The 10,233-nt window shown below is 39.9% G+C and overlaps 1 long non-coding RNA gene across 1 annotated transcript; it reads right to left on the minus strand.

The window, feature by feature from the left end:
- Window positions 1–4,175: 4,175 nt before the first annotated feature.
- LOC108638943 lies at window positions 4,176–10,030 on the minus strand. Its single transcript, XR_001920170.1, has 3 exons — window positions 9,823–10,030; window positions 4,407–4,501; window positions 4,176–4,241 (listed from the first exon to the last, which is right to left on the minus strand). It is a non-coding gene; the product is annotated as an uncharacterized LOC108638943 (long non-coding RNA).
- Window positions 10,031–10,233: the final 203 nt, after the last annotated feature.

Consider the following 10,233-nt stretch of genomic DNA (forward strand, 5'->3'; position numbering starts at 1 on the left):
TAGTGTTAAATGTTCTCTAAATCTACATGTTATTTTATTTTATGTCTGTGCTAATTATGTATTTTTTTCAGATTAGGAAAAAAATTCCAAATAACAGTTGGGAAATAGAGCATGCGGTAATGTTTTTCAAGTAGTTTGTTCAATGGTTACAGTTCATAAGGAATGCTTAAATACATGGTTATGTGACTTAATTTAATTTCATAATTATTGTAAAGAATGGATACTGTAAACAGAGCACAATATCTGAAAGGACTCCAGTGGACATTGTAGAAAAATGCTGTCCAGTCTATTTTAAAAGCATGAAAAAGGAAAGTGTAATACATTTCCAAGTGTTTTCTTGGGTTGTTTTCTTGTTGGTTTGGTTTGGGTTTTTTTGGGTGAGTTTTTATGGTTTTCATTTAAAGATTCTGGATTGTAAAATTTGGATTAGAGAAAGAGAGGTTTGGTTAATGAAATAATAAAATCATTTGAATCCATATTCCTAGATGAAATCATAGTTTTACAAAGAACCCTTTTTCCTAGTGAAGTTCACAAATTAGATTTTGTTACTGGTTATGTTACCATTTTTGGCAAACTAGAGTTTTACGAGCTTTTTTGGCTGAGCAGCCCTGTAAATCTGAAATAGCTTTGCCCTCCATGCATACAACCATGAAATGACACAAAATATTGACAGAAGTGAGCCCCTTTTCCAGGAGAGCTCCCCAGCAGGTGGGTGGCACAGCGGCCTTGGCGGCAGATCCCAGGCAGCCTGGGATCAAACAGGATGCTGCACGGCTTCTGCACCCACCCACAGCTCCCAGCTCTGCGGGTTTTGTTGGGATTTGCAGGTATTTAACACCCCGTGGTCACTCCTGTCAGGCACGGTGGGCTCAGATCGCCCTGCCTGGGGGGACCATTAGGTTAACGGTTGGACTCCCTGATCTTGGAGGTCTTTCCCAACCTAAATGATTCTATGACTCCAGGCTCTTGCTTCCTGTCCAACTCTGAGAAGTACTTCCACTACCTGACAGAGCCATTTTTACCTCTTAGGCCTCTTTCTGATTTATGAATTTAGATGCACTTGTAGCTTTAGAATGGAGGGATGGATGTACGTGATCCAGCTGGAGCGCCAGGGTTTGCTCTGTATTCCTGTCACTCTGTTAGAACCTGGCTCTCTGTGGTTTCATTCATTGCTGTGATTTCATTCACCACACCATGCTACTACCAGGGCATTTTCCTCCATCATATTGCTACTGCTGGGAAGTTTGTTGGTTTTTGATTCCTTTTACTCTCATGAAGAAACAAATCATTGGGTCTAAATCAGGAAATTCCCACACAGATTTTCAGAACTGAAGAACCAGTGGATGGGGTGGGAGAAGGAGAAAGCAAAAGGCAGATGAAAATTTACTTCATCTTCTTTTTCTGGGAAGATGCCACAAATGCAGACATGCATTTCTACGTAGCAGATCTGAAAGTGTTGTGTAACTCATGTTCAAAATAGTAATTGAAATGTATAGTGTTTATTACATTCCCATATGTTTGTAATCGAGGTATGACTCTTGTGGATGGGAAGCAAAAAGCTATAATTTGCTGCTTAGCATCAGAGCTGTTGCACATTCATTTAAATCGCTTTATTTATCTTCTTCCCCATAAAGAACCTTCCATACTGTAAATTTAGTGAATGGTTAATGGCCCAAAAGTATGGGGTTCATTACAAAATGAAGTATTTATTGCAGTGTTAATTAAATAAAAGCATTGTAATCTTTCCAAATTGAACAATTATGCTCATTTGAACATTTTAAACAGAAAATCTTTTATATACTAATTGAGTTGCGTAATGAAAAGCACGTGTAATGGAAATTTTAATCAAAACAAATACTGAAATAATTTGAACACTTTTTACAATATAAAAGGTCTACCTCAGTTTTTATTAGAAATATTATAACAGCCAGATTAGTTTCAGGACTCGTGACCTTTGAGTGCGGTATATTATTTCTGAGCTGATAGGCCACCCTCACATACCAGTTGGCTAACCCCTTAAACATCAAAGTTACTGCTTGGCTACCAGCCTCAAACCATGACAGACTGGCTGCAAGCCCAACACTTGACAGCCTGGCGCTAGGCCTGCAGCCTGAGCTGACAGCCCTTTCTGCAAGGGGCTGATGAATGATTTCTGGCAACTGGTGCCGCGCTCTGACTGACTGGGAGAAGAGCGTTCAATCAGAAAAATGTGCTCCGGAGCTCGGCAGGTCTGCAGGAGGTGGCCCTGTGCCGAACGCCCGCATCAACGGCGTGTTCACACCCAATTCTTTATTTATTTATTAAAGTTCGCCCGGCGAGCCCGGAATATTTGTGACTGCAATTATATTTCAAATAGCTCAGCCACCTAACATCTAGGTCTTATTCCAAATTCAAGGCTATTGTTTTGCTTCTCTCTGTTTCCTGTTCCGAGCTCGTGCTGGCTTTGTTTTATCGTTTGCAGACAAAAGCTGAATAATGTGTACTCCTTTGTGAGCCCGAAGAAAATTCCTGAAAGATGAAATTGCATGCCACAGACTTGCAGCTGAATTTTTTCTATTCAGAGGAAGGCATGTAACCCAGTCTCTTTTACTGGGAGTTTTCTTGTTTATGGACTGACATTTCCTACATTCTATTCCCATTTAACAACTTTGTATTATTAAATTGAGGAAAAAGGGAAGGAAACGTTTAGATCCTTTTCTTTGCTTGATGCAATTGCAAGGGGAGCGGTCCATTAGTTGACATGAAGATTTTGCTAGGATTATTGAGAGATTTAAGGATAAATCTCCAGAAAAAATCCCATGTAATTAAAAGGTATCAGCATTAAGCTGACAGTATATTGATGAGAATGCTTTGGAAGCAAATTCCTACTCACTTGATCCTTAAAGTGAACAATTATTTATAGGAATATGTAATGGTAATCCCTTACAATGACTGAACATTTAGGTTTCTGTAATAAAGTGGACCTACTTGAATAGAAGTGAAAAAAATGCAGTTTATTAGGCAAAGAAGCTATATTTTACATCTAAACCTCAGCAAACAGCATGGACATGAAATACATGTATAGTAAGGGATTTTAACGGAGATAAAAAGAATATCTAAAATGTAAAATCTTAAAAAGTAGTGAAAGTACCTGTGATGGTTATGTTTTTTGTCTGGTGAACGTTGACAGAGGTACCAGTTTCTACAGGATAGAGGATGTTATTCCTTTACTCTTACTGGTAACAGGAAAGCCTATGTGCATTAGCAATTTTTCCTGTTACACAATACGTTTTTGTAGCTGTTTGAATGACAGGTTGGACATTAATGTGGATGGGCATTCATATGATACTGGTAAAGAGGGGTGATTGCCAAGACGTTATGACACTGATATTTCTAGATCGCTGCTAATGGGATATGACAAACCCTAGTGATGAGCCAGCTATAGCAGTCTTTTATATTTCAAAAGCCATTTTCATCCCTTCTCCCAGAAAGTCTGAATGAATTAGGAGAGGAACCTCTCGCAGTGAAAACTTGTTCTTGTTTTTCTTACATTAGTTTGGAATGGATGTCCTGCTGTTCAGAGCAGAGAGTTAGTGCAAGCAGGAGGGAATCTAGCTCTAAACTTCCTGAAATTATCCCATCATGATCTAGCAAGCTAGATTAAAAAAAAAAAAGAAGCTACAAATGAGGAACAAATATGCAGAACAATATATAAGCAGACCAGAAAACCTATTTTTATGCATGGGGTGATTAATGCAATGACCAAGGACAGTGTTGAAAATATGACCATGTTATTATTTACTATATATACCCTTTATCACCTAAGCCACTGCAGAAAAGATTCTTCTCTCCTGGTTTACAGAGAGAACATTTCCATCCCAAAGAGGTTTGATTGTTTAAAAATCCAGGTCAGCAAAACTAAAATGACTTCACAGAATAGTTTAATTTAATATTCAGACTTTAATTCCTAACTAAGACATCTGAGTTTCTCTAAAGAGAATAGAAAGGAGAGGGAGGTTTTGTTGCCTTTTTTTTTCTTTTTCTTTTTTTTTTTTTAAAGCTGGGAAACCATTTGCAGTCTTATTGTAACCATCTGTGGGAAACATCAAGACAAATGAACTCAAGTTAGAAGGGGCAGCAGACAAAACATCACTGTGTGCACCCACCAAAAAGCACGTTTGAGAGTTCAGCAGCTCGTGGTTCAATCCAGGGCACTGGGAACAGGGGGTATCTTGCAGCCTTTAGGCAGGGCTCTGGGCAGCCTTCAGGGAGGGGAAAGAGCAGAAAGCAGAGAAGTTTAGTTTTTGCTGCTGAGGGTCTCCAAGGCATGAAGAGAAGAACATTGCTCCTGGAAGAAGAACTCTCTTTCTTCTCTGAGTAAAAGCTATCACTCCACAGGCTCTGACCTCCTGCAGGACAGCACCCACCTGACATGGTACAGATGTCCTGTCTTCTCCAAAGTCTTGGGGATGAAAATAGCAGGTAGTTGCACCGAGGCTGAAAATCTGATCAGATCAATACACTACAAAAAATAAAATAAAGAATAAATTTTGCCTATAAATGAAAATATTAGCTCTTATACTGCTAATAACTACTACAAGAAGGACTGGGAGCTGCATTTCCAAGGCCTGTCCATGAACTGTGGCAGCAGCTCCCACAGATGAGACCTGTACAGGGTTTGTTGCCTGCTCCCCTTGCCCCCACCCCACTGAGACAGTGCTCATACTTGGGGACCCACCAGCTCCCTCCTCTGTCTGACCATCAGGGTTGGCAGCGGGTTTGAACTTGCTGGAGCATTTCCTCCTGTCCTTCCATGATTATTCACAAGCAGTGTTTTATTAAGAATGAAGAGGTAGCCCTGATATTCCTATTCCCTGCTCTTTACTGGCTCTGCAGGAAGGCAGTGGGATAAAGAGGGGAAGTAAGAAAGTACCTTATCTGCTAAACTGTTATTTAAATTGTTCCTAAACTTGATAAAGAGCTGAGATACTGTAGGGAGTTTCACAGTGTTAATAACTCATGGCTGTAAGCAGAGCTATATTCAATTAGAGAACAGCGACAGAAATCTCTCCCCAAAAGCCAAAGTCCAGCAAGATACAGGAAGGAGGAACAAGGATTACAACATGTATCTCAAACATATTAGCAGGTGTTGAAGGAAACTGAAATTTGCCTACTTCCAGGGGTTATTTCAGGATTATGAAGAAGTGACATAAAGAAGGGCTGTTCTCCTTGCAATTGCCTCAAATTAATAATTTTAATCCCATTCTTACATGATGTCTCATGTTACTTCAGATCAGGAGGTAAATCTCCCAATTAGTCCCACTAGTCAGTGTGTTTCCAGAGTACAAATTCCTGGGAGCTGTGCTCCACAACGCCTCCCAGGCTTCTGCCATCACTAAGAGCCCAGGCCACAGGGCTGCCCCAGAGCTTTTTCTTCCCCCAGAAAAGCAGCCAAGGTTGATTTTGGCCCCACATGGTGGAATCCACTGTGCCTGCACTGTGACTTGCTGCCCTGGATAGAGCAGTGAACATGCCAGTGCAGAAGGGGCAGAAGCCACAGTCCTGCTGAGTTGGCCCTCGGCAGCTTCAGGCACAAGGGCTCAGATGCGCACGCGCCTGCTCAGCTGCTGGGGAGGGAGCAGAGCCTCAGAGGACATGCTCTCATCTTTTATGCCTTTTATAAGACAAAGGTGTTAGTTTTTGATATCATTTAGGGACCTGTCACAGAACTATTGTTTCAGTTTACCCACCCACCGTCCCCAACAAGAAAACCCCTCTGCAAGCATTTCTGTTTCAAATACAACATTAAAGCAAAGAATGGGAAGTATCAGCTCTCTACTGGTGTCACCACAATTTCTAGGTTTTACCATTTATTGGAGTTAAAATAATTAAGCTGAGTATTTCCAGTCTCAGTCAGGATTAGGATCTTCACTGAGCTCTGTACAGATTGAAACATCAGGTTGTATCTTAGACAGCCCTTTTTTAAAGTACATGAAAGAAGTGAGTTAAAGAGGAAGGAGACTGACAGTGTTACCAGAAGTCAAGCACTGGGACCTGAATAGTGGTTTGGCTTATGGGTGGCAGAATAAATCTCCTGCTTTGTCAGAGCTTTCTAATGTGATTTTTATTCATCAGTCAGTTTGGTATGACTCATTAAAGACATTTAACGGTTCATTCTCCTTGATTTTAGTGAAAGACAGGTATTCCTGAAAGTCCCACAAGTCATACATCTACATATTTAGGTAACCAGATCTGGCTAAAAAAACATATTAACATTAAATGGATAAAATATTTTCACCACAGAAAAACTTGAGGTTAAAAAAGATTGGAAAATAGTAAGATTTTTTTTTGTAATTGCAATAATGCGAATTAGCTTTAAATACCTACAGTGGACCAAAGGGACAGGGTTCCTGGTACTGAACTGTTAATCACTAATTTAGTCAAAATGGGCCAAATTCTATGGCCATTACTCAGGGAAAACTCCTGTGAAAAATCAGCATAAGGTTTGCCAGGGTAAAGATTTGGATGTACAGTGGGTATTGCTTAGTCTTCTATCATTTGTTAGATCAGCAAACTTCTCTCAGCACGCAGTGTGCACACAGGATATAATTTAGACCACCTACAGAACAGCTTGTCTGATTCCTAACTGCAAGCCATTAAAAACTAGAATGTAAATATGATATTTGAGCCAGTAGTGTCATCAACATAGCACGAATCTCTACTTCAAAATCAGAGGAGTCTCTTGCCTGACTGGATTTCACAACCACTGCTTGTTTATGAATTGTTTTCTCGAGACTCTAAAGTTAAAAAGACCCTGAGCTGGTAACACACTCCTGATTAAGGACTATAATTAGATTAGAATATGGCCTGGCTTTGGTTTAGTTGCAAAAGCACAGACAGAGAAAAATTTTTCTCACCCGGATGCTGCTATACATGAAGAGCAACTTCTCTGACTTCAACTCTTTGTTTCTGCAGAAGAGTGGGACACTGTGCCCCACATGAAAGGTTATTTTTAATTAGTGCCAGAACAGGCCTTCAGGAACTAAATAAACTTTGAGACCCCATTCTCTCAGGAGCCATAGACTTGCATGCTAGGCCTTCAGAGCTAAATAATCCAAGTGATGGAAGTGTAACAAAAAACACTCCAGGAGCTGGAGGGAACCGAATGGCCAGAGATCTGAAGCAACCTGTGTGTGAGGACACCAGGGAAGGTGATAACGTGGGAGCCTGGGTGGCAATTAATGCCCCACGTCATCTACACCCGCTGCCAGCACTGCCTGGGCTGTTCTCATCCTTCAGTGGACGTTGTGTACACTGTTCTTACGGCACTCTTGGTAATTTTAAGCACTCAAGAGCCATAGACATTTATAGTGCATGGAATTTCAGTGGTGTTTATATTTCCATGTGAAAACCATGGATATGATGACTTAGTCATTTATGTAACATTAGGGGATAGATGAAGATGGGAATCCTGGCCTCTTTCCATTCTAAAACATGTCTTATGTTTGTAACGTTATACCATTTTGCTCAGATGTATTTTTGCTGCACTGACGAATATGTGATTAATGGGGTTTTATCATAAAAATTCTGTACACAACTAAAAATTACATGCAATTATATGTGCAGAAACAAAGAAAAAAATATTTGGGTTGGAGTGCACACATTTGATTTGGCCACATTACTGGTTATATGCAACCCAACTGGGTAGATTTTCTTACAAAAACAAAGTAATTAAATAACACTAATCATACTTTTGCATGCAGACTGTGTGACATAATGTGGCTTATTAATGAGAACAACAAAGAACAGTAGAATTAAATGTATCCCTGGTGTAACTCAGTTGCTAAAAATCAACATTACCACTGGGACTAATTTGGTCTAAAATGGATTGTTTCCCAGAGGCTGCTGCTATGTGAAAACTTCTTATCTTGGAGAAAAAAGGAACAGTGACCTCACGTTACATTTGCTTTCTTTTCCAATTGCATATTTCTGGTGGTTTCAGAGTGATTGTAAAGGTGAAAATGGGGACATGATTTGATCCCACCAGGTCCAAAATTTAACATCCTGCTGGGAATAGGTTGAATCTGCCACTTTTCAAAGAGCTTTCAAGCAACATAGCTATACAATATTAGCCTAACTTAAGTATTTCCTAAGGTTGTATTAAACTGGTGAACCTCAGATGGAAAATTCTATGTTATCTGAAGAAAAATTAATTTCTAGAAGCTTCAGTTGTACCTGGCAGGATGAAATTACCAGACATAATTTTTTAAACAACCTTTCGTTCAGAATTCAGATGCAACAGACAGATACAGATGACCTGACTCTGGTCAGGTGTCAAACTCTGCAGGTACAGGGCAGATGGAAAAATGCCCCTGATGCCTTCAGGAGCATCACCTGAAACATACTGTTAACCTAGTTGTGAAATACTCACTGAGCAAGTTGTTGTTAGTGATTATCAATTATAAACTTGGTAAATTCAACCTGTTTTTCTTGTAAAAGTGTTGCTGTAATTAAGGTCTAATCCAGCAGTCACTGTCACTGTATAAATAATTTAATTTGGTTCTGAACAGAAAAGCAATTCCAGTGGTTCAGAATTTATACAAGTGCTCCACGTTGATAAATTTTCATGTGTATGTGATACAGGAAAAATAAATATAGGGAAGCAATCTAATTCAGCTTTAAGTTTCTAAGAAGTAATTGGAGGCAACAGTGAATAAAAATAAATTTTAAATTATGAAGCATAGGTTGATGGTTTCTACTTAAAAATTTTAAAGCTAAATTTATGCATGGGAGGATTAATATAGAACGATAACACTGCACTGTCCTGAAGGCCAGAGGTTGAAAAAGAATAATACATCAATGTTATACTGAGATGTAATACTCTATACCCTAATTTTTTTTTTGGTGCAGAATAATATGTTTTTCTTGGATAGAAGAATTCTGTGTCAGCTCTTAGCCATTTACAGTTTCTTCTGGCATCCAGACTTGGGAAGCTAACATTTATCTGGTTGGGCTATTAGCACCTTACAGCCCAGTCTGAAACTTTCTCTAGTCCCTCTACTAAATAAACTTAACAAAGGGTCTAGGAATCATAGTTTTCTCTTTACAGATGCCCTTTAACCTCCATGACTGTTCCTAGCTATATATTTATTTACATAAAACACAGTACTTCTGTGAAACACTAGGTTGCCTACCTCTACAATCATTTCCTGCAGTGGGGAGTTAAAAAAAAAGTAAGCTTGTCAATATGCTTCAGTTTTCATTTGCCTCAATGTAATCATCCTCTGTGATTTAAAGGTGGGAATGTGTTGATCTTGAGTGCATCGCTGCTTTAAAGGAACGATAATGTACACACAGCCAGCTCTGGGTGCACGGATTGGAATGAAGTTAATTTTAATCTAAAAGGAATTTAGTGAGCACTGAACAGCTTGATTTACAACATATCTTAGCTATGAATCCTGATAATAATTGGGATGGTGTTTTAGAGAGGCTAAAGTAGCAGCTGGCTTGGCTGACTATTGAGCTATGTTACAGTTTTCTTCAGTGTAAAATCTAGTTTGAAAGTGTCCTGTATAGGGTTTGGACACAACAGGACTTCTAATGGATACCCTCATCTCCATCCCCCATTAAAATCGAGATAAGAGGACATTTGTCAGACTCCAGCATCCCTTCCCAATGGGTCAGGCATTATGTGATCCTATTTAAGACTACCTAGAGATTAGAAAAGGGTTTGAAACACAAACGAGGTTTAAAACCAGATTTTCACGAACAGCTTGGTGTTCTTGTTGCTTTTACTTCAGCTTACTTGGTTTGAGTCTCCTCTCTCCCATGACCAGTGCCCACCTGTTCTTGCCCTTCCTGCAGAAGCTCAGAGGCCACCACGTGTGAGGGGCTCCAGGGAATGTCAGTGACCATCCAGTTCTCCTCTGCAGGAGCCGTTGCTTTCTCCCATTTTGTGGTGGGAGGGGATGTCCTTGGGAGAGGCACAATGATCCTGGCCAGGGAAGGACAGCAAGCTGCAGCTGCAGTGTCTCAGTGCCTGCTGGCACCATGCTGGTGCACTGTGAGTCCTGGCCATAAACATCTGCTCCAACACTCCGTGTGACATCCAAGTGCTGTTCAGTGACGTGGTTAAGACACTATGTTTTGAATTCCAGAATGCCTCTCTCTTCACTTTAAGGAAATACAATCCCACAGATAATTATTTCACTGCTGAAGGATGGATTTTCAGGCACGGTACCTTCCCTTTTAAAA

This window comes from Manacus vitellinus, unplaced genomic scaffold (genome assembly GCF_001715985.3).
Source record: "Manacus vitellinus isolate BGI_N305 unplaced genomic scaffold, ASM171598v3 scaffold_14_pilon, whole genome shotgun sequence".
Classification (NCBI taxonomy): domain Eukaryota; kingdom Metazoa; phylum Chordata; class Aves; order Passeriformes; family Pipridae; genus Manacus; species Manacus vitellinus.